Source organism: Jaculus jaculus, chromosome 1, assembly GCF_020740685.1.
Source record: "Jaculus jaculus isolate mJacJac1 chromosome 1, mJacJac1.mat.Y.cur, whole genome shotgun sequence".
Classification (NCBI taxonomy): domain Eukaryota; kingdom Metazoa; phylum Chordata; class Mammalia; order Rodentia; family Dipodidae; genus Jaculus; species Jaculus jaculus.
Genome location: NC_059102.1, coordinates 275,656,864 through 275,682,766, shown reverse-complemented (window position 1 = coordinate 275,682,766; position 25,903 = coordinate 275,656,864). Strand labels below are relative to the sequence as shown.

Here is a 25,903-nt window from a genome sequence, read left to right as displayed (position 1 = left end):
GATAACTTTAATGCTCAGATTTCCTATAGTTTTATTTCTTTTATTTGTTTTCTCTTATTGTAGTCTTACTTCTGGTATCCCTCATAATGTTCAACTGAGCATCAGACATTGGATGTGATATTTTGAGGATCTAGATGGTATTAACTTTTTCCAAAGAGGGCTTATTTTTCTCCTGGCAGATAGCTAGAATAGAAACAGTTAATTTAATCCAGTCAGGAATTGAGCTGGTATGTGCAGGGTTTCATTCTTATGGTATATTTCTGGTTTATTGCCAGTATTTCCCAAACTTCATTTTCTTCCATTGTCTGTGGTACAACTAACATCTCTGCATAGCTTGTCTGGCTCACGCTTGGAAGGTGACTTGAGAAAACCGTCTTGAAAGTTACAATATGTTTCTGTACTCTTCTTTTTCAAAATATTGCTCCTTCGAGTCTTAGCTGCTTTAGTAGCTTTCTTATGTCTCATAGAATGATTGTCCCTATTGCTGTATTCCAGTGTGTCCACCAAAACTTCATGTGTTAGACAAACCCGCAAAGCTTCTAGTGATTTTTGGAGATGGGGCCTTTAAAAGAGCAGTAATTAGGATTATGTGATTTCATGAGAATGAGACCCTCATGATGGTATCTGTGGCTTTATAAGAAAAGAGGGACCTTTCCTAACATAGTTCTGTCTCACCATGTAACACCCTCTACCATGTATTCAACTTAGTCTTCAGAATGCCAGGTTAAATAATCTTCTATTTATTTTTTAAAGTTTTTATTTATTTATTAGAGAGAGAGAGAGAGAGAGAGGCAGATAGAGAATGGATGCATCAGGGCTTCTAGCCACTACAAATAAATTCCAGAAGCATGTGCCACCATGTGCAACTGGCTTACTTGGGTCCTGGGGAATTGAACCTGGGTCCTTTGGCTTTGCAGGCAAATGTCTTAACTACTTTAAAGCCATCTATTTATTCTTTGTAATTTTCCCAGTGTGTGTTCTTTAATCAGAGCCACAGAAAACAGACTAAGACACTCATTGAATTGACTGCACATATGGCAGTGGTTCCATAAATGTAAGTACATATCTCTTAGTGGTATTATAGCAGTTTTAGTTTATGTAAGTACATTCTGATGTTTGAACTATGAGGAAAAATAACCTAATAAAACATCATCAGACTGTATCCCACTTAAATGATGCATGACTGTTATTTTACCTAGTTTTTCTAGTTCCTGTTGGGCGGGTTAGCCTGTTCAGAACTCATCTTCCATAGTCTATTAAGTTTTTGTTTTTATTCTTGATATTTTTAGTCTTATAAATGCCTTTCAAACCCTGTAGGTCATTTATTTTTCTATAAGATGATGATTTTATAATCTACATTTGCTAATCCCAATGAGCAGATCCCTTCCAAGTTTGTGGTAGTTTTTTCTATAGTGTCTTTTTTCTTGTGTATATAATAGTCAGCTCTATCAGATAATGTTTGTGTTTGCTATAGTATGGCTCCCAAGAACACCTCTAGTTCAGTGCCACTTAATGTTTGTTTTTGACTCACTCAGATGATAGGAACTTAGGCTGTGTCTATTTGAGTGGCAGTTGTGGCTTGAACTTCTTAGGTTTACCTGAGCTTCACTTAATGCCAAGCTGCTTTCTGTATAGCTCTGTATTGCAGACTCAAACTTCTGAGGTCCCAGATTCGTGGGAGGAGACTCTGTGTTAGACTTCCAGAATGCTATTTGGTTTTGTTTTTCATTTATCATACTAAATGAGGTACATGCTGTAGTCACAATGGCTATCCATACAGTCTCAAGACAAAAGCAGATTTAACAGTCCACTTATCTTTGAGTTCCGTCTTTTGCTAAGATTTTGGATTGGTCATTTTTTCCTATTCTTACCAACTCTTAGATACTTTTAAGATATTTTTGCATTTTGTTTTTTGTTTTTGATGTCAGAGATGATATTAGTATAAATATGTGGTCTAATACATGGCCCCAAATGGTACTTTCTCTATGAGTACAGGTTTTAGAGATACATTTATAAAGCTTTTTCATCAAGTACTGCTTTATTTCATACACACAAACACAGACACCTTTAAGTAAAGACAGACTTTGCTATCTTTTCAGTTTTTGCTTTTATGAAAAAGGTTTTGAAATGTATCTTAAGGTCTATAAAGTTGAGTGCAAGATTTAATTATTATTTGTAACATTCTTCAGATTCTATGAAATCCTTCAATAGTTCTTAGAAGACAGAGATTAAGGCTATAGTTGGCTTATCTTGGATATTTCTGTAATCCTAGGCACTTCTGCTTAAGTCATTTCCTTTCACTGTCAAGAATAAATAAAGGTGTTATATAAAAGTTAGGCAAAATTCCCCTTCTATTTTTTTTTCTCCTGTGAAGTTTCATATTTTCTGAGTGGTTAGAAATTTGGTAAATCGATTTTCTTTATGAGTTTATACTTGTGACTTTTTGGTAAACAATTTCAGAATTAATCTTTTGTAAGCCATGAGTTCTTCACAGACAAGAATTGTTTTAAAATGATCTTAATTTTTTTCCTTTTATGAAAGATTACCTAATCAATATAAGTTGACAAAGATATATTTTATGTTAGAATAATGCATAATTTTATTGTTTTTTAGCATTTGGTTTTATAAATAGCATGAAAAGTGATTATCTCATAAGATTATTTTAAAATTTGTTTTCTTTTTTCAGAAAGTAAAATATAATCTTTATTCTTTTGTAATCTTCATGAATAATTCCTTTCTGGCTTTAGGTGAGAGGATTTTTTAAGGCCATCCTATAGTATATCTGCAAAGGTACGGTTTACACCTTAAAGTCTAGGCTTCTGTGGAAGTGCTTGTAAATTATGGTAGTGAAGAGGGTTTACACTAAATTTTTGGATAATTTCAGTTGTAGACATCAGAATGAAGCAGGTGTGGGGAGGGGAGGATCCTTATTACAAGCATAAAACCTCCTGACTGTATCTTGGCCAGTGTTCCCTTTTTTCCAGTAAGCTGTCTGCTTTACAGAGGTGTATAACCCTAATGGCTTGTTGTATGCCATTAAAAGGTATTGTACACTCATAAAAGAATGACATTTTGATCAATGCTGTTAAAAGAATTACTGTCTTGACACAGAAAAGCTTTCCTGCTGCAAGTTTAAAAATATGCCTTTAAAAGCTTTTTATTGAATACCTTTGCATCCCTCAGAAATATGCCATTTTGGCATGAGGTTACTATGAAGTATTCCACATTATAACTTAAATGCAAAACCTTCTATTTATCTCTAGAAGTCATAGAGCCATCAGGTTCTTTCCCTACCAAACGTAGCTTTAAGATATGGTAGCATGTTTAGCTACTGTATCTGATCTAAAAATAGAATTTTTGTAAAGATAAAACTGAAAACTAAATTATTCCTTTTTATTTTATAAGATATTGATTCTTTTCATACTGTTTTGTTTAAACTTTGTGATTTAATTTCCCTTTGGATTTAGGAATCATGCTTTCCACCCAGCTCAGAGATAGATCTTTTCTAGTCACCTGGGAATTGGTTCTTTTAAATGGTGATATGCTCGATGTGGCTGTCTATTGTTTCTTTTCTTTTTATTATATTTTTGATTAGGAGTTCATGGAAACCATGTCATAATAATTTCCCAAAGCTGAGTGTTTCTTTTTTTATGGAGCTATACTTCATACTCCTGCTCTTACCTAACTTCTTACTTATACCTTAAAGAAAGTAATACCTGTATGAACTGAGTATTTTAAAATCTAGTACCCTGGGGCTGGGGGGGGTTTCTCAGTGGTTAAAGGCACTTGCTTACAAAGCTTGTCAGCCTGAGTTCAAATCCCCAGCCACCCACATAAGGCTGACTTGGCATTTGTTTATAGAAGCAAGAGACCCTAGTCTGCTCATACATACATACATACATACATACACACATACATGCAAATAAATATATGGGTAATTTTTAAAATCTACTACCCTGAAAACCACAATTTCAAAAATTGTCACTGCCAGGTGAATTTTTGTTCTTCCTGAATTTGATTTTTAATTCCAATGTAATGGGTCTTTATTGCATCATTAACATATCACATATCAGGTTTTATAACCTGAGATTTTGTTTTTGTGGCTAGACAATTCTTAGGTATTATTTTCAGCGTGTTGGGCTTCCTTTGTGAAAGATATGAACACCATCTAAGATTTTTCTAATGTCCTTGTTTTCAACTATCATGGCTCTCTAAATCAAAGTAGTCAAGTTTGAAACAAATTCAGTGTCATTTCTTTCAAGGGTTTATTGATCTACCTGGGTTTGAGGTACTGAACAAGTAGCCTCAGCCAAACCCAGCTGATATCTTACCAAAGATACTTTCAGTTTCCACAAGAGACACATTCTCTTGAATAATGCCATTTATGGGGAGGTATGCATACACAGACCTTGTTTTGTAAGGGAAACCCAGTGTAACAGTTGATTGTGCTCTGTACGTAGCTACAGATAGAACATACCAGTTGCTTTCTGTTTCCCCACCATTTGCCAGCTTGGAGCCTTTTCTTCTTTTCAAGGAACAGAGTCCTACATTGACATGATTGAAGTTCCTCTGTCAGATTCCTCTTCGGGGGGTCTTCATAATAACTGTGTGTCCCTTTAAAGTGATGTTGACATTTTTTGGAATTTCCACCGTCTGGTTGCTGAGAATTGTCTTCATTCTTACAACAGATATGCCAAAAGAACATTGATTTTTATATGTCATGTTGACTTTATCTGTCTGTCCTAGTTCTACTTGTAAAGCAGATTTTATTAGTGGTATTTTCATTGTTGATTATTATTATTTTTTAGTTCTTTTTTTTTTTTTTTTTTTTTTGAGTTAGGTTCTCACTCCAGCCCAGGCTGACCTGGAGTTCACTATGTAGTTTCAGGCTGGCTTTGAACTCATAGCCATCCTCTTACCTCTGCTTCCCAAGTACTTGGATTAAAAGTATGCATCACCATACCCAGCTTGATTATGTTTTTATTATTCAATACCTATTAAGTGCCAGGTGATTTATTTTCCTGCAGTGTTGGGGATTGAACCTTCATGTTAGGCACAGGCACTGTACTGAGTTATGTCCTCAGCCCTTAGCAAGTTATTTTACATCTTACTTGTTCTATGTAGTATTGTCCCCTGATTAGTATTACAAAGGGTAGGCTTTAAGCTCAGAGGATTTGGACATTGTATATACAGGACACACTATGAAGTAGTGAAACTACCAGCATTTGAAGCAAGCTCATATGATTTCTAAGTGTGTTTTCTACTATGTTACAGTTGTTATTTTTCTCCTAGATCTTATAATCTGAATATTCTAATTCTGGAAATCTAAGTATAATAAAAGGAAATAAACTATTTTAAAAATGTTTCCATCAATGAAGACTGTAATAGACAATTGTAGCCTTCAAAGTACTTGTGAATTCTTGGACATGGGTGTGGTGGTACATGTCTGTAGTGCTAGCTCCTGTAATATCTATATGTGTGTGTGAGTGTGTGTGTGTGTGTGTGTGTGTGTGTGTGTGTGTATGATAGTATTTAATACTGGTACAAACATGAGATTAGTACCATTATGTCCATCATTTTACACCCTAGGAAAAGAAAAGGTTTACTAAAATTAGACAGTTTATCCCAAATTCATCTTATTACATTGGTATTCAGTGGTGAAGCTGAGATTCAAATCTGTAGATTACTGCATAGACTTTTCTTATATTTTCAAAATAGAATAATTGTAAGCACTTTCTATGTGAACAATTACTGATAGGAATTTGAATAAATGAGACTTTTTAGGAAGGTATAGGTCTAATTGTAGAAAGTAGAAATTTCTAAATTTTCAAATTTGATTACTGCCAGCCAATATATATTTTTAATGATATAAAAAAGCAATAGTTGATAGTTAATATAAAATAAGCAATAGTTAATGGACAATTTTATAATACCCATTTATTGTCTAAATTGTTAAACTCTAGTTTAGAAGAACATTGAAATTTGGAGCATGGATGGATGAGAGTGTGTAGTATGCACATTGATATACCAGTATGCATGGATTAGGAACTAGGGATTAGGGTGAATAGCAGAATTTGTCCAAGTTTGGGATTCTGGGTCATAGAACTGTCCATAGTAAAATAAGGAGACCCCTGGAAAACCCTTGCAAAGGTGTATATATGTTTATGTACATGTGTGTGACTGTGATGTAAAATAATGGCAATGGTTGGCTACAGAGAGTGAGAGCTTGCTAACAGGAAAAACCTCTAAATTCAGTGCCTTGTGTTTCATTAGCAGAAAGCTTAGTCTCTGTTTCCACATTTCAGACCTTTACTTCTCATCTAAGGAATAATTTCTTTGTTGGAATCATTGCAAGTAAACTTGAAGGCAGGAATACTGTCATTAGGCAGCCTACATGGTGATTTACTAAGTACAGCTTCTTCATAAAAGGTGAAACAGAAGTCAATTTATTGATTACTATAAGGATTTTAGGAACTGTTGAGCTACTTTGTTTACTCCCACTAACCCCCACCACTTCCTATAAAGCCTGCTGGTTTTTATTCTCCAGCATATAGTTACTTACTTTGGAAGAATTTTATATATATATATATATATAATATATATATATTTTTTTTTCTAGCATACAGTTGAAAATCCAGTAACTATTTTTAGATAAGGCCACATGAAATTGCCTAGGTTTGACTGATTTTAACCTATAGAAGTGGCAGTCTCATGATTTATCTGATAGTTAATATAACTTCTGGTTAGCTGGAAATAGTAAGCTACTAACAAATATATGTGTTGTATTTCATGGAAACTTTGGTTGATGTTAGAAATCGAAGTTCTGAGACGAAATTTGGGCTGATAACTCTGTATGCTGCTCATTTGCAAAAAGTGCATTTTGAAAGGTATATGGAAAAAGCAAGCATTGCAGTTAATATTAGATGGCCATTTAAACATTCATTTTAATCAAAGTTAAAACCAAATTTAAGCATTTTTCTTGTTTAGAACATTGATCTAATTTTAAGCTATTGGGAATTATGTAAATGTTCCCTTTGATATGGAATGCTCCTTTTATGGAATTAGATTTCAAATAGTTGCTTTTTAACATAAACAAATTTGACCAGCAAAACAACTATGTATGTAAAACATTCAGTTGAAGTTGAGGTTTGTACTTTGATAATTTAGCTACCAAAAACTCTTATAAAGAGTAATTATGATTTTTTCACAAAATGTAGCCAGTTACTACTTATGTCAGTTTCATATGTTAATTACCATTGCTACCTATTTGCATAAAATGGCATATGTGAATGTCTGATAATAAAAGCGAATTATTTATTTATATTTTTATTGAGAACTTTAATATGAACATATAGTTCTTTTATCCCTGAAGACCCTCCTCTTTTAAGGTAGCCTTTTTTTTGTTCTGTTTTTTTGAGATAGGTTCTTCCTCTAGCCCAGGCTGACCTTGAATTCACTATGTAGTCTTGGGGTGACCTTGAACTTATGATGATTCTCCTACCTCTGCCTCCTGAGTGAAGGTATTAAAGGCGTGCACCACCATGCCTGGTTAAGGTAGGTCTTTCTCTGTTTTGTTATCTTATTCCTTTTGTCCTCTTCTGCCCTCCATGTCAAAAATGTTGAAGGGCTGTTGGAACCATGCTATTCTTTTGAGGGTATTGGTGACCACTGTAAGGTTATGAATGTACCAGTCAGTTCATGTCAGGAGGGCAGAGCCCCAAAGTATGCCCATGTACCCTGTTGCTCTTACATTCTTTGTAACCCCCTTCCCCTTCCATGATCTTTGAGGTTTAGAGGGCATGGTAGAATCTCCTTTAGTGTTGAGCAGTCAACAAGCTTCTAGCTTCCACTTTAATGAGTTTTGAGTGTCCTCATGTCTAACTCCTCCATAGTGATGGTTCTCTGGTAGGCAGTGAGAGCAGCATTCACATTGTATCTATGACTATTTCTGCATTGTTCCTTGAGCCCTGGACAATGTTGAAGGGATAACTCAAGTTCTAAGACCTTGACTTCATCTTCTTTTTGTCATTTTGATGAGCCTTTGGTCTCTCAAGTGTTTACAGCCATTTGTTAAAAGAAGGTTATGTAACCAAAAGTGAGAGCAGCATTAAAGGGCATAAACATATGCACTAAGAGGCTTTTTGGAGGGCCTAAGTACTCCATTTAGCCAGAGAACAGTGGAAGCTTCCCTGCAGGGTCTGTGACCTTCCAAGCTATGGGCTTTGATTCAGTTCTCAGTACCAGACATGAATTCCCCTCCACTGATCAGGCCTCATATCCAAACAGAGAACAGTTGATTACCCCCATAACTTATGTGCCACTATTGCATCCCTGGGTACATCTTGTCTGTCTGGTTTATTTTATAGCTCGCAGGAGCCACTGCTTATCCCACTATAGATTAAAAACAACAACAACAACAAAAAATACTTTAAAAAAAATCTCTTGCTTCATTAATTTTACATAGTATAATACTTGAACCATAAAATGGTAAGGTCTGTTCTTGGTTGTAGATATGGTAGACCAGGCAAATACTGATAAGTTCACTTAAAATACTGATGCTACCTTGTAGGATAATAAGCTACTATAGAATTTTCAGTAATGAACTATAGCTTTATAATTTTTGCAATTTTAAACTCTTAATAATGACCTTAGTGGGATGTATCTTTTAACCCTGTGTTACAAAATTGCAAATCATATCTGGGTCTTTTTCTACTGTGTTTTTAAAGTACTTTTTTCTAATATTATTTTTACTAATTGGTAATTTTCATACTTGAATATAATGTAATTTGATCATAATTCCCTCCCAATACTGTGTTTTATCTCCCTTCCTTTCCCTTCCACTGAACTCTTTGTTTCTAGCTAATATCTATTCTAATTTGATTTTTTTTTTTTGCCTACTTTCATCATGCATGTCAATGTTGTTGAGCTCAATATTGTAGTAGTCTTGTGGAAGTAACAATGGCCATTGTGAGGTCATGACGTTATAGACACATAGTCGGAAGACAGTAAGCCAAACTACTACTCCCTTTCCACCTCTTTTCCATAATATTCATTGAGCCTTGGAGGACATTTTAAAAATGTCTCATTTTACACTGAGCACTCAGTTGTCACATATTCTCAACATATTGGTGAGTTTTTAGTCTCCACAGTAGTCACAGTCATTAGCAAAAAGTTGTTTTTTTCTGACTAAAGAGGAAAGCAGCACTAACCTATGGGTGCAAACAAGATAAATATTAGAGGGCTATTTGATGAGCACAACATATCCTGTTACAAGTCAACTGACAGTAGTGGCTTTGCTCCTAAGGTCCATGACATTCCCAGTCATAGCTTTTGGACTAGCCTTTCAATACCAAGGGTGAAGTCCCTCCTATGGAATGAATGGGTCCCAAATCCAGGAGAGCAATTGGTTATCCCATTATAGGCATGCCACTATTGCATTGGTGAGCGTCTTTTACCTGGCTAGTCAGTTGTGTATCACGCAGTGTGGATAGGTAAGTCTGTTGATGATTTTTCTTTCCCCCATAGGCTGCATAGCCCACCCGCCCACCTTAAGAGAGACAGACAGAGAGGGAAAGAGAGAGAGAGAATGTGAATGGGTGCACCAAGGCATCCCACCACTGCAAACAAACTCTATATGCATGCACCACTTTGTGCATCTGGCTTACGTGGGTACGAGGAAATAGATTTTTGAACTGTTGTCCTTAGGCTTTATAGCAAGTGCTTAAATGCTAAGCCATCTCTCCAGCCCCCTACCATCTAGTTCTGATGGGCAACCAAAAGCCTTATCAATAGCCTATATTGTTTGTGGGATCTCCGGGGCTTCTGTGACCGACACATCACTTAGCTCCGGAGCTTTCCTGTAACAACATATGACTCTTTTTTTTTAAGTTAAATTTTATTTTTCTTAAAAGGCTATACTGGGAGCCAGCCATGGTGGTGCATGCCTTTAATCCCAGCACTTAGGAAGCAGAGGTAGGAGGATTGCTGTGAATGCGAGGCCATCCTGGAACTACAGAGAGAATTCCTGGACAGCCTGGGCTAGAGTGAGACCCTACCTCAAAAAACAAAACAAAACAAAGGTTATACTCTTATTTCTCCTCTCCCCACCCCCATTCCACTGAGGGCCCTCCTCTGTGGGGTTATTGGTATTCATTCTGGTTCTGAAGGGCTCAGTCAATCTCTGTGGTTGTTCCCTGAGCTCTGGCCAGTGTGTTAGATATCTGATTCAGTGTTGAATTCTCAAGCCCAAGGCTTTCTGTTATATATATATATATATATATATATATATATATATATATATATATATATATATATATGTTATATATATATATGCATTTGTAAGGATACAGAGAGAGAGAGAGAAAATGGGTGCTCCAGGGCCTCCAGCCATTGCAGATTAACTCCAGATGCATGTGCCTCTTTGTGCTTATGGCTTTACATTGGTACTGGGGAAATCAAACCCAAATCTTTACATTTTGCAGACAAGTGCCTTAACCCGCTGCTCCATCTCCCCAGCCTGCTGGATTTCTGTTTTGATGAGATTTGAGTGGCCACATTGTCTGTTGCCACCTCCTTGGGATTGGTTTTTAGGATAGCAGTGAGAGCAGTACTCATGTTGCTGCTTCCTCTTCCTTACTGACTTCTGGGCCCTGAAAGATGTGGTAGAGTTGACCCATTTTGTGACAGGCAGTCAGCTATCTTTTTTTATTATATTGATGTATCCTGGATCTTCCCAGTATTCTCTGCCATCTGTAACATAAAACAGATTCTCCAACCACAAGTGAGAGCAGCTTGGATTAAAGAGGATAAACATGGTTATTTGAGAGACTTTTTGTTGTGTGTGCCCATTCTACTTAGTCAAAGAGCAGTGGAGGTTCCCTCTGGAGTCTGTGAGTTTCCTACCCATGGGATTCTGACTTGTTTCCAGGTATTAGGTATGAGTTCCCTTTTATGAGCACGTCTCATATCCAATTTGAGAACAGCTCATTGTCTGCATAGGCTATGTGCTACTATTGCACAGGTATGTACCTTTTGCCCATCTGGTTGATATTGTAACCTGCAGCTCCTGTAGCACTTTCCAGTGCAATCATGTGGAGAGAATTTTCCATTTAGACTGACAGTTCTGTCAGGTCAGGCCATACTATTATCATTCATGGTGTAAGTACATTATTATTAGATTCTCCCTCCCTCCCATGAAACCTAGTGATGCTATGCTGTCTTAGCTTTACATTCTGTATTGAGTTTCCATTCATGTGTATATATGCTGAGCTGTTTCACTGTTAGCCTCAAAATCAGTGTTTTCACCAATGTTTTGTCAGAGAGACACAGATCTTCTTTGATGAGATTGAAGTAATGGTCTTTGGACACTATTGGCAAGTGGTTTTCACAGTCCATGACAGATCCAATAAGGTATAGCTGCCCACTTAGATTATTTACCTTTCTTGTCTGGAAGGATCCCCAAAATATGGACTCGAGTTACTGCATATATTAAAACAGCAAAACACATTCTTGATAAATTTTATAAATATGGGATGAAGTACTTTATAAGCCTTTTCTAGTGTATGCATGTGCATGCGTTTGTGTACAGATGTGCATATGTGGTGCACACGTCTAGAAGCCAGAAGATGTCAGGTATCCTATTACTCTTCTCTCTTATTTCTGTGACACAGGGTCTCTCATTGAATATGGAGCTCATGCTGTTCTTCAGTGAGTGGGCTGACCAATAAGCCCTAGCAGTCCTCCTATCTGTGCCCTACTCAGTGCTGAGGTTACAGTCATGTGTGGCCATGCCTGGCTTTTTATGTAGGTTCTGGGTATTAAACTCAAGATTCTCGTGCTTGTACAGTAAACACTTTCACTTACTGAGCCATCAGCTTATCCCCCATAAGTTTATTTTATAATCTAACACTCAGTGATTGCTAGTTTTAGCTGGATTAATTTTCCCCAATTTCTTGCTTTTTTTTTTTTTTTCTCTTTGGCTTTATGAAGTAGGGTCTCACTCTAGCCCAGGCTGACCTGCAAGTCATTATTTAGTCTCAGGGTGGCCTCAAACTCACAGCCATCCTCCTACCTCTGCCTCCTGAGTGTTGGGATTAAAGGCGTGTGCCACAATGCCCAGCTTTGCATATTTTTTTTAAAAACAATGAGCAATAAACTATGTTTGAAAGGTGTTTTAATAAAGGTAGTTTAAAATTTTTTTTATTAGTTAGAAACTCTGTTGTATGACCAAATCATGTGTTGTTACCATTTCCCTTCTCTGTACCCCCATTCCACTGAGTGGCCTGCTCAGTTGGGTTATTCCACATGGAGTTATGGATTATGAGTTACGACAGAAGCAATCAGTCATTGTGCATGTGTGTGTGTGTGTGGGGGGGGGTCATTGTCTCCTTTGTACCCTGTGGATCTTACAATTTTTCTGCCTCCTCTTCAGCAATGTTCCCTGAGCTTTGGCAGGTGTGTTTTAAGTCTACTCTACTGTTGAGCTCTCAGCAACTTCTGGATTTCTGCTTTGGTACATTTTGAGTGTACTCAGTGTCAGTCGTTATCTCTCTGGCACAGCTTGTCAGGTTCACATTGAGAATAGCACTCATGCTTAACTCATTTACTCTGTGGTTTCACCTGGACCCTGGCTCATGTGCAAGAGGTGGCTCTTCTTGTGATATGTAGCCAGCTATTAAAAGGTGGTTTTCTGTCAGGAACAGAATTTATGTTCTACTTGTTCTATAATGTCAGTTGAACATTCATATTCAAGAGCCAGGAAATTAAGTAAAACTGTAGATTATGAATAGATTGATCTTTTCTTAGACCATCTTTTTCTTTGTACATATGTTACTAGGTTTACCATGCTATCATAATAAGTTGTACTGCATGAGAACATGTAACAGTACTGTAAACATATGGTTTGGTGGATAATCCAGTCTGTTAAGTACAGCTATAGTCAAGGATTTGGCTTGAAAATTGGGCATCTATTATTCTGAAGATAGAGACTGATTTTGTACTGTTCTCATATAGAAAATAGCTAGACCATTTTACCTAGCTTATATGAGTGTTTCACTTCAAGGTTGAAGAGACCCCTTACTTAATACGAATAGATAATTATATTTTATTAACTAATCTACTGTAATGTTTCAGTTTCAGAAAAGTTCTCTTGAAATAGTTTGTTACTTAGAGGGAGTTATTTTTAGAGACTGTGTAGTTATTTACATATCAACTATAGGAAAGCAAAATGTTGCCTAACTTTGTAATTTATTCACAAATGTATAGTAAACTATGACAGCCATTTTTTAATGTGCTATGCTGTTTGGAAAATGGGGGCTTTCATTGTTTTTGTGAAAGGATACAGTTAAGAAGTGTCACCAAGGCTGGAGAGATGGCTTAGCGTTTAAGTGCTTGCCTGTGAAGCCTAAAGGTCCCGGTTCAAGGCTTGATTCCCCAGGACCCACGTTAGCCAAATGCACAAGGGGCGCACGTGTCTGGAGTTCGTTTGCAGTGGCTGGAGGCCCTGGTGCGCCCATTCTCTCTCTCTCTCTCTCTCTCTGCCTCTTTCTCTCTATGTCTGTTGCTCTCAAATAAATAAAAAATAAACAATAACAACAACAAAAAACTGAAAAAAAAAAGAAGTGCCACCAGAGAGAAGACATTCTACATATCTATAGAGTTGTTACTAGGCATTATAATAATTATAATATAGGCAACTGGTGGTTATATGCTAAAGTTTGAACTTTCCATATTAGTAAGAAGAGACCAGTTCTTTGAAATTATTATGAGAATCTAAGTATAAGGAAACAATACAACATAGCAGTTCAAGTGCATGGAGTGATTTAGGACCAACAGAGAATCAACATACTGTGTCAGATCAAGGCTGACAGGAAAAGATCAGCACTAGTATTGGAAGGTAACACAGAAACACACTTTAAATTACTTATAATTTAGTTTGTTGTATATATTTTAGTATGTGTACTAATTATTAATTGATCTTAAGCTTAAAAAAGGGAAGGGGTAGAATATTATGACTTTTCCAAAAATACAGTCCACATAAAGCTAATTGGAAGAGACCCTCACTAACACCATAAACTACATAAGCCTCTTTGTCTCCCATTTTATGTAGTTATTTAACCTTAACTGTTTCTCACTATCAACTCTTTGTGACCTATTTTAAAAAATAATTTTAGCAGCTGGGTGTGGTGGTGCACACCTTTAATCCCAGCACTTGGGAGGCAGAGGTAGGAGGATTGCTGTGAGTTTGAGGCCACCCTGAGACTACATAGTTAATTCCAGGTCAGCCTGGACCATTGTATGACCCTACATCAAAAAACCAAAAAAGAAAAAAAAAAGTATATATATTTATATTTGTAAGCAGGGAGAGACAGAAGGAAAACAGAGAGAGAGAAAGAGAAAGAGAGAGAATGCACGTGCAAGCACACATTTGCACACACCAGGACCTCTAGCTACCACAAACAAACTCCAGATGCATGTGCCATTTTGTGCATTTGGCTTTACATCCGTACTGGGGAATTGAACCAGGAAGGCAGGTTTTGTGAACAAGCACTTTAACCTCTCAGCCATCTCCTCAGTCCAGATCCATGTTTTAAAAAGCTTTGCTGAGATATAATTCACATATCATACAATTTACCCATTTAACAAGTATAATTCAAGGTACACAAAGTGTATTCACAGGGTTATGCATCCATTTTTAAACACTTTAATCATCCCATGAAAGAAAACTTATGTTCATTTTCAGTCAGTCTCTATTCTATCCCAAATACACAAGGTCTAGCCAACTACTCATCTGTGTGATCCAAATTTTAAGTTGTTGGTTTGAGATTGTCTGCTGCTTTCCAAGGATATTGCACTTCAAACCACTGGATTGATTATATTAATACGATACAAAGGACATTATGTTCTCTTTGCTTATACAAGTCTTTTAAATCAAAGGGAGTGCTTTAACTATATTTGTAGGCATGTCTAATTATATAATTACATAGCTTATTTTTTTTGTGTGTGTGCTTTGGTATTATAGCCAAGGCTGGCCTCAAACTTACTATGTGGTCAAGGATGACTTTGATCTTCTGATTCTCTTGTCCCCTTTCCCAAGTACTGGGACTACAGGCATAAACCACCATGCCCAGAACATATATAGCGTGTGTGTGTGTGTGTTTTTTTTCAAATTTTGACAGGGTCTCTAGCCTAGGCTAGCCTCAAACTCATCACATAGCTAAGGATTACTTTGCACTTCTGATCTTCCTTCCTGTACTTCCAGGGAGCTGGGATTACATGTAGTGTATCATCACACCTGGCTCATATATAGCATCTTAAACATTATTTTCAGAAGGCAGGTTTTTCTAATGTTTTATTTTTATTTATTTATTTATTTATTTATTTATTTATTTATTTATTTATTTATGAGAGAGAGAGAGAGAGAGAGAGAGAGAGAATGGGCATGCCAAGACCTTTAGCCACTGCAAATGAACTCCAGACGCATGTGCATCTGGCTTACATGGGTCCTGGGGAACTGAACCTTGGTCCTTTGGATTTGCAGACCAGGCCAGTGCCTTAACCACTAAACCATCTCTCCAGCCCCAGAAGGTTGTTTTTATCATAGCTACAGACCTATTAAGTATGCTCCTTCCCTTACCCGTGACTCTGATCCTTAACTTAAAGATTCAGAATATTGATCTTGTCTGAGTCTTGGAATTTTTGAATTAAGAGATTCTGACTCATTCTGACAGCACTCACAAGACAAGGTATAACTCAGGAACAAATTATTCAATGTCATGTGAAACATAATTGCTCAGGGGATCAGACTTCGTATCCTCAAGCAGCCCATTCTCTTCCCATTAGTAAGGTATATCTTATGAGTAAATTGTCTTGTACATGTAGGACCAAAACAAGATAAGCATGTGGCATAAACATTAAGTTGCTCCACAGTCTTAATCAGACAATAATATCTTCTTCCCCAGAATGTCTCTAACTCCTAGTATCTGTTACCTTACTTAACTTTATAGATTTGATGGTTAGGGACCTTGCTCTGGTGAGATTATAGTGGATGATCTGAATGTATTCACATGGTTCCTCATAATTGGAGAACTTTTTATGGTGATAGGGAAATAAGATTATGTAAGAAGCCCAGGGAAAGCAAGTAGCATAAGGATTCATTTGGCCATTGCTGACCTGAAAGATGTAGGGAAAAGCCAAGGAATGGTGGCCTCTAGTAATTGTAAAAGAGAAGGAAGTGGATTTTTCCTAGAACTTTCACTACTGAGACATTTCAGATTTCTGATTTGTAAATGTCAGGATATAAACTTGTATTATTTTAAGTCAGAGTTTGTGTGCATTTGTGCGTTAGCAGTAAGAAACTAGTACACGGAACTGTAGATTTTTTTCCTGAATGGATCTAGTTGGTAAGCCTTGGGCAAGCATAATTCCCTTCTAGAACAGTGAGTGAGTATGCCTTGGTTATGTTGCCTCTCCTTTGCCTTTCTGAACACCTTTTTGTAAATGAATATGTCTATTAAAATTTATTTAATAAGAACATGGAATTAAGAGGCAGATAAATAGACCTAGGTTTAAATTCTGTCTGCTAGTTTACTAGCTGGTCATCCTAGGACAAGGGCCTTAATATTTTAAGACCTATATTTTCACACAAGAAGATGAGATTAATAATACTTACCCTTCAGGGTTGTTTTGAGGATAAAATATAATAACATATGTATGCTACAATGTTGGTCTCAGGGAGCACCTAATAAATGGTTGCTGTTGTTATTATCTCTTAAGGCTGAAAGAGTATTTGCCAATGGCATGCATTCTAACCCTTGCTCAGATACAAATATATTAAGAACTATTGGTACAACAATTGTGTTTAGCAGACCACTCCATAGTATTCTCTTCATAGCCCTCTGAGAGGTGAAGCCACTTACCAAGAGGGTTGTTTGTTTTGTTAGCCTTTTTTTTTTTTTTTTTTGAGACAGGATCCTCTCCCTGTTCCTCCAGAGTGCTTGAATTATAAGCATGCATCACTATATTCTGTTAAATAATGATGATGATGATGATGATTTTGGTTTTTCGAGGTAGGGTCTCACTCTAGCTCAGGCTGACCTGGAATTCACTCTGTAGTCTCAGGGTGGCCTCGAACTCTCGGCGATCCTCTTACCTCTGCCTCCTGAGTGCTGGGACTAAAGGTGTGTGCCACCACGCCCGGCTAAAGGATTATTTTTTTTTAAAGCGTTAACTAGTAGTTTAGAACTGTCTTCATTTATGGTCCAATATGTAACATCTAATGTTTTTAATGTTTTCTTTCTTTTAAAAGCTAGTGTGATATAGATTCCATTAAGGAAGCCCTGGAATTCTTTGCTTATAATTTTTAAAATTTTCCTGATGATTGGAATTGTTTCTTCAATTGTTAAAATGCCTAAAGCCTGGCAAATGAATTGCATAATAAACAGCAATAAGTGTCTATTGAACTGAACTAATCTGAGTTCTGAGCAGTTATTCTTTTACAATCTGTCTTGCATTCATCCTTTTTGTTACTATCCTAATTTTGGTCCTTAGTGTTGATATCTAGCCTTCTGAACTGCTGCTCTTTGTGCCACCTTTCCTTTCCGCATTCTACCACTGTTCCCTCGTGCCACCAAGCCGGACGAAGCTAGACTGTTGCTAGACGAAGACATTCGACTATTTCCTACATCTTGTCCTTGTCTCACTGTATTTTGCATAATACCCATATTATTTAACCCATTACTTCCCATCTTTTTATGACATTGTACATTTAGAAGATGACTTTTTGTTTGTTTGCTATTTTGAGATAAGATCTTGTGTAATCCAGGGTGACACTCAACTCCTGATGCCTTTGGGAATGAATGTCTGATTAATTGAGTCTGAGACTTCACCCTGTCTTTTACATAGATGTGTAATGAGCATCCACTGTGTGCACTAAGCCATGGGGGACAGACATTGAGAATGATAAATGAGCTATTTTCCTATAAGAGCCTTTAGATCTAGGCAGACAGATCTGTATGTTGACCTCTAAATGGGTAGTCTGTGTTCCTTACATACCTCTGCTCACATCTCTTACTGTTTTTACTAACATTTACTTCATTATTATCATCTGTTTGATTCTTTGTACTGTCTTCTCCATGATGTTTTCCCTCATATAGTTAAAATGTGGAAACTCTATATATTTTGTTTTTTAAATTCATCCAACTCTCTATAAAACTTGGATCAATCATTTCTTTCCTCTTTTCCTTCCTTACTTCTCCTTCCTTTTCAGTCTTATTCTGACACACTCTTTTTAATGGATGCATAAAAACTCTACATATTATATTATTTACATTGATTCTAATTCAGCTACTTTTATATTTGTCAGTTTTTTCCTTATGTCTTGTTGTTACTATCATGTTTGTGACAATCAAATTATTTATCTACATGGAGTTTAACCCGAGAGGCATTCTTCTATACTGTGCTGTAAAAAACAAAAACAAAAACCCACCAAGTAACATGTTGGGTAAGTGCATCTCAGTGGCGGGATGCTTCTTTAGCATGTACAAGGCCCTGGGTTTAGTCCCCAGCACTGGTACATATGGATGAGAACAGAAGATTCTAGTACTCAATGTTGAACATTCCCTCTGAGATACAATAGGCTACTACAAAGTACATTGTAGTTGTATGAAAACTAGAATGTAGAGGGCATAATAAAGCATAGTCAGCAAGTATTCAGTATTTGAAAAATCAAAAGTTAATGAGGATCTGGGCACAATGATGTGTGTCTGACATTCCAGCTGCTTAGGAGACTGAGGCAGGAGAATAGCAAGTTTTCACTCAGCCTGGGCCACATTTAACCCTATCTTAAGTTAAAAAAATACCATTTATAATATTATTTACAGAATATCTATTCAGTGAACTAAGAAATTAGCTGGATGCTATATAACACATATATATCTGTATAAAATTTGATTGAAGCCTTACTAAAGCACTCTATGTAGTTGAAGAAAACAAATCTCATGTATATTAAATGCCTAGCCCAAGAGCTACTAGGCTAGAAAATTGACAGAGCTGAGGTCAAACCCTGGTCATCTCTGCCCTGTTTTCTTTTTTGTGCTGAACTGCCTCTGACAATAGGGTGCCTTGGCAGACAGGCAAGTAAGCTATGGTAAGAATGTAGTTAAATTTGAGCTTGATTTAGGGAAATAGTATTGTGATAATGCTAATTTGCCCTTCAAATTAGAGTTTGAGAGTTTAAGTAGAATCTTAGAATGAATCCAGTAATATCAATATTTATTGTTGCTAAACCATTACCTTATGATGCTGTTTTTTTCTTTTTGTGGTTCAGTTATTTCTATCTTCTACACAATATATATGGTTAATAGGCACTTATTTATATCCAGAGACATTTTATGGTATTAGGAGTACTGTTTGGACTCTGGCAGTAAGTACTACATAAATACACATTTTTAGTTCTTAATTTGAATACTGACATTTGATATCACCATGTTTTACTTCTTAGTATCACACTTTTACTTTGCTTTGTCTTTTTCCTTCTTCTGACACTGACAGATTTGTTCACAGAGAACTGACTGGGAAGATACCAACCCGTCATTGTATCTCAATGGCTTATGCTCCAAATGTGATTTTTTCTCTGTCTTTAATTAAACTTGTTTTCTCTCAGTGTTGTAGCTGGGAGCACTGTGTTGACACAACTCAGTCTTGTACAAGACAGATTAAAATGTCAGTGATCTAATGTTCTCATCTGTGGGAAAAAGAAAATATTTTGGGTATTTTATTTATAACTTTTAAAAGACTCCTGTGTAGAAGAAGGATTAGTTGGAAAAGAAAGACCATTTGGCAATTAAAGAGACAACACTTTATTTAATATTAGTGTAAGGTAAAAGGAGGAAAAGTATAAAACCTTACCTTCTAGGAATTTAGAACATATTTTTCAGTTGCTGTCATCATTTGTGCTTCATTGTATCTTTTAATACCCTAGTGCTGTGCTTGGTCTGTACATGATGTGTTTGTAGACTCTTGAGCTTTCAAGCTGGAGAGACAGATGGCTTAGTAGGTCAGGCATTTGCCTGCAAAGCCAAAGGACCCAGGTTTGATTCCCCAGGAACCATGTAAACCAGGTACATAAGGTGGTGTATGCGTCTGGAGTTTGCTTTCAGCGGCTAAAGGCCCTGGCACATCCATTCTCTCTGCCCCCTCAAATAAATAAATAAAAATGCAGAATCTTGAGCTTCCACAAAAGCCAGATCATTATGGTTGACACACATACTAGGTGAACAGGACTACTAAACGAGGTTAATGAGGACATCGTATTGAGCCTTCAAATTATGCCTGAATCTCTCTCTCTCTCTCTGTTTTACAATGTAGTCATTAATATATATTAGCTATTTATTGGATGGTAGACCCACAAATTCAACATGCTATTCTGAAACCCTTTGTCATTTATCAGGTGACCAGGTGCCATCACAAATTTTATATGTCATAGCAAAGAGATGGGCCTCCTGAATGTTGATAAAGTGAGACTTAATAGGAACTAATATTTATGGTGCTTCCTGGCTATTTTAAAAATGTCTTGGTATGTTGGTTATCTGATCATCACAACTCTTGAGTAAATGATATCTCCATTTTACAGATGCAGGAGCTGAGGCCTAGACATAAAATAACTTACCTAAGGAAACAGGGAAAGTAAAGAAGCAAGATTTAAATCCAAGGGATCTGGTTTTGCAGCTTATTTTCTTAGAGATTTCGAAGGTTAAAACTTGTATTTTGTTCTGCTTTTTGAGACAGGGTCTCCCTATGTAGTTCAGATGGCTTCAAACTCATGATCCTCCTACTTCATCTTCCCACGTGTTGTGGTTACAGATGTGTGCAACCACACCATGTAAGTTTATTCACTTTGGTATTGTATTGTTGGGAGTCTTTTCTCACTGAACATTGTTAACCAATATTTAATATTGTGTAGATGAAGGAGATAAATATTAAAATGGCAAGGAAAGCTCTTCTTTAATGTTTGTATGATAGATGATGGCCAGGCAAAATCTGTAGTCTTCTCTGGTTATATCTTAATTGGCAAAAGAATTATTAAATATTCTAGGTTGCCTATTTGTAAAGTAAAAGAACTTTCCAGAAAGGTGGATATTCATATTCAAAGTGCCCACTCCTACTTTTAGTTTGAGGAGTTAGCTGCCCTCTGGCATTCAGACCTTATTTAGTGATTTGTCTGGTTGAGTTGTCCCTTGGCTTAACAGCTGTGGAATCTGCATTTCTTTGAATGGCCTTCTATGTAAATTATAGATGTTCCCTAATGCCCTTTTGAAAAAAAAAAAAAGCTTTTTTTTTTTTTTTTTCCCTTCAAATTCTTCGTTTCTCTTAAAGGGATCTATCCTATTTCCTATGTAGGAGGAAATATATTTACAGTTTATCTTTGCTTTCCTTCAGTTTTGAAGACCACTCCCCACAGCCTTGCTGCTGTGAGATCAATTTTTTTGGCAAGGATTATTCAAACACTCTATTAAATAATAATGTATTTTATTTTATTAAATAAAGAGAGAGAATGGGTGCACCAGGGCTTCCAACCACTGCAAATGGACTCCAGACACTTGCACCTGATTGTTTATCTGGTTAACATGGGTCCTGGGAAATTAAACCTGGGTCCTTTGGCTTTGCAGGCAAGCGCCTTAACCTCTAAACCATCCCTCCAGCCCTCAAGCACTCTTTAGATTAAAGTGCTAAAGCCAACAATAATAATTTTCATGTGGGAACTGGTGCTTGATATCCAAATCAGACCTTAATTGGTGGTCTATAATTTAGTATAGATTAGAAATATGCATTTGAGGGGACAGAGGTTCTTTCCATGTTCTGTTGATTTGCTTTCCTTTTCAGGTTTGTGTGTATGACTTTCTTACCTGTTGACCTGTTGTTTTTTATGCAGAAGCCATTGAAAAGGTGTTTTGTTTTTTTTTTGTTTGCTTTGTTTTGTTTTGTTTTTAGGATAGAAGACTGAGTACTTGAAATGAGTAGAAATTTTTTATAGTTAGCTTTTATATGAAGGTATGATGCATAGTTGAGTAAACTAATGTGAAGTGTATATAGCTTAATGATTTTTATTTTTGTGGTACAGTAGACCCAGTGCCTTTTACATTATAAAGCTTAATGTGTTGTTATATATATGTAACTCTGTTCTTTCTTTCTACTTCCATTTACCTTCTACTCTTAACCTATGTGACTAGAGAAATATCAAGTTATTCTAAAGCCTGCTACTTAGTTTGGGTGTTTGGGTCTTTAACCTCAGCTCCACCCCAGAGTTGTATGGCAGTGTTTACTTTGCATTCCCAGATCAGCTTCCTCCTCTCATAGCTTAGTCTTTGTTACCATTTTCTGGGCTTCTTCCTTACTATTTCCATATCAGCCCTTGCTAGATCTCTTACTTTGTCAGGAAAATGCAGTTTCACTCCTTCCTGTATTCTCTTATCATTCACTCCCTAACATGTCAACATTTAGGAAGTACCTATATTTCTTTTTCCTTGCCTTTCCCCTGTCTTGTGTTAATCACTGGATTAACACATTTCTCCATTTGTAAGGTTTCCTCCTGACCTATCATCCACAGTAATACCATAGTGATCTTTTACTCACAATATGATCATATCCTTCACAGGTTTAAATCTTCCAGTGGCTTAGTTAGAATTATTACCGATGTACTACTGGCCCTGCTTTTGACTTACTCCTTGTTTGTTTGTTTATCACTATCAGTTTTTATTGGCATACATTCATTATGCATAGTACTAGGTTCCATAAGAACATTTTCATACAAGTATATAATGTACTTTACCCATTCTTTAAAAAAAATGGCTTTATTGAGGTATAGTTCATATGCCATATAATTGACCTATTTAAAATGCACGATTCAATAGTCTTTATTGGCCAAGGGAAAAGAGTTAATTTTGTTTGACTCTTCTTTTTTCTGTTAATTTCATTTCTAATCTTTATTTGCTTGCTTTAAATTTAGTTTCTTTTTTAGTGAGTCAATATGGAAGTTTGCTTTATTGATTGGAAATTTCTTTTTTTAATATAGATATTATATAGTAATTTTAATATAGATAGCATAGTTACAAATGTCTATCCAAGTCCTGCTTTAGCTGTATCCCATAAGTTTTGATGCTTTGTTTTCATTTTAAATCACTTAAGAGAGTTTCCTAGCTTTCTTTGTTGTTTCATCTTTGCTTAATTGGCATTTTAAGAGCATGTTTTTTTTTCAAATAGTTGTAGACTTTGTAAACTTCCTTCTTTCCCTGGTTTTGAATTGCAACATACTTTGTAGGAATTCAGTCATTTTAAATTTACTGAGACTTATGGCCTAGTATAGGTCCTGTTTATGAGAGTATTTGATGCTCTCTGGAGAAGAGTCTAGATGTTGTTTTTGGCAGAAGGACTTACATATAGGTGTCTGTTAGGTTCTGTTATGTGATGATATTGCTCAAGTCTTCTGTTTCTTCTGTATTCATCAGAGTTGTCCTATGATTTCTGAAAGTGGAATATTGAAGCCTCTTTTTAGATCATCTGTTTTTCCCTTCCATTTTGTCAGTTTTTTCTTTATGTATTTTGTGGCCCTTTTGTTAGGAGTGTATATCTTTATTGTTTAATTATCCTAATAATGTTCCTTAATAGTAAATGCTAAATGTTCCTTTTTATCCCTGAATTTCTTTTTATCTTAAATTATATTTTGTTTGGTATTAATCTACCATTCCAGCTTTCTTGTGGTTGATGCATTTTTATCAACTGTTTGTTTGCAACCTATTAAAAGTATGCTTTATGTAGAAAGCACATAATTTCATGATTTTTTTGCCACTTCTGAGATTTGAACCCAGGGCCAAGTTCATGCTAGGCAAGCACTCTACCACTGAGCCAGCTATATCTCCAGCCCTGAGTCTTTTCAATCAGAGATTATCAGATCTCTGTGCTGTCATGATTCATGACAGTCCACTGTGCTATAAATCATTGGTTGTGCTTCAATGCCTAAGTAAAACACCAGTACAGTGGTGTTTATTGAAACTTCATATGGCTCCTTTCTAATTTTTTTAAAATTACTGTTTTTATTTTATTCTTATTTTAATATTTTGAATGCTGCCATTGTCATAGACGAATGGCAGTATGCCTCATATTAGGAGGGTTGGTTATTTTTAGAAGTTATTTAATTAGATTTTAAACTAAAGAATTAGGTGTCAGTTGTTGTTGCATCACATTCCCTGGAGTCAGTAAAATGTAGCATATGAGTTGGAAATAAGCAGGACATTTCTCTATAGTAGAAATCTCTTTTTTAAAAACAACAATGTTGAAGTTATAGCTTTGGCTCTAGAGTTACAGGAATAACTTTGCTTTGCATGGACAATTAAGCAGATTGAGTTACAGAGCAGAATGATTTATTTGTACATTCTGATAATAATAGAACAGTTAATATTTTTAGATTATCTCCATAGTTGGATTTTTCTTAATAACACAGTAGCTTCCTCTCCCTAACTTCAAGCCCCATAATGATACTTCTGCATGAAGGAGTCTTAACTTATTTTCTAAACTCAATACTTTTCTGGTACAGGATGCTTAGGTACTTGTTTTCCTTCAGGCTGCAATTTAGAATCTCTGAAGAGGAAGGTTGAGTGCAAAATCCTGGTTTTGTTGATTCATTGCTTTTCAATGTAGATTCTTCCTTGGAGGTATGCTATCTCTTTTTCTTAATATTTTTATTTATTTAAGAGAGAGAGAAAGAGGCAGACAGAAAAAATGGGTGCGCCAGTTGCTCCAGATGAATGCACCACCTGGCTTATGTGAATCCTGAGGAATTGAACCTGGGTCCTTTGGCTTTGCAGGTAAATGCCTTAACTACTAAGCCATCTCTCCAGCCCAGGTATGCTATGTCTTAATTCCGTTTTCCTTCTAGTAGTAGTGATATGATAAGCATGAGGTAACCTGAATTGTGCATCCTACTTTTTTTTTTATTTTTTTTAATTTAATTTGACATCCTACTTATTTAAAATTAGATTTTGACAGAGAAAAGGTTCTAAAAAAGAAGAGTAGAATGTAATTAAAAGAATTTCATATCCCTCGTCTGTATACTGACATTTGATTTAAAAAAAAAAAAAACTCGAGAAGGGGTTTTATGTGGTTTACTTTTATTTATTTATTTTTGGTTGGATATATTTATTATCATTTTCTTAAATAAATGAAATAAAATTCAAATCATTACTTTTAGAAGTGTTTTTGAGTTCGTTATGTATTACTCTGAAATTGAATTGTTTGATTTATGCTTACTGGTATTACAAAACAAATGTAAAAAACACTGAACATTGAGTAGCTTCACAAGCAGTACCTGCCATTTTTATTTAAGTTGGAAAACTATTTATCTTGTGGGAAAAATAGAATTTTCTGATAATCACTTTGTTCTGTCTTGTGTTCATTATAGTTTATCTTATTCAGGTAGGACACAGCAGTTTCTATCTATATGATCTCGTTTTAACAATGTGTTGGTTGAACCTGATTATCTTTGCCTTTTATGGTTTTATGTCAACTACATATACAAAATGTGAATGCCTTATAAAAGATTTTCATTCCAAACCACTGACATTCCATTGTTCCAAATCCACCTGAATACCTGCTTTCTTGGATCACTGCTGGTGTAGACTGTCCCAAGCTGGGTCTTCTAGGATGCAGATGTGGGAGAGTTTACCTTGCATTATTGATTACAGAGTATTCTAGGTGTCAGTACCTTGGCAGGCAGTGGAAATGTGCAAGGGTGGGGCATAGGGAGAAATGAAACTCAGAGAAGGCCAAATGGCAGCCTGGACCACCCTCTGGAGAACTTTGGGAGTCAAGTCTTTTACATTCCCATGTTGCTCAGTCATTGGACAGTCCTTGT

The 25,903-nt window shown here is 36.1% G+C and overlaps 1 pseudogene; it reads right to left on the bottom strand.

Moving 5' to 3' along the window:
* Positions 1-4,127: 4,127 nt before the first annotated feature.
* LOC101601824 lies at positions 4,128-4,677 on the bottom strand (annotated as a pseudogene).
* Positions 4,678-25,903: the final 21,226 nt, after the last annotated feature.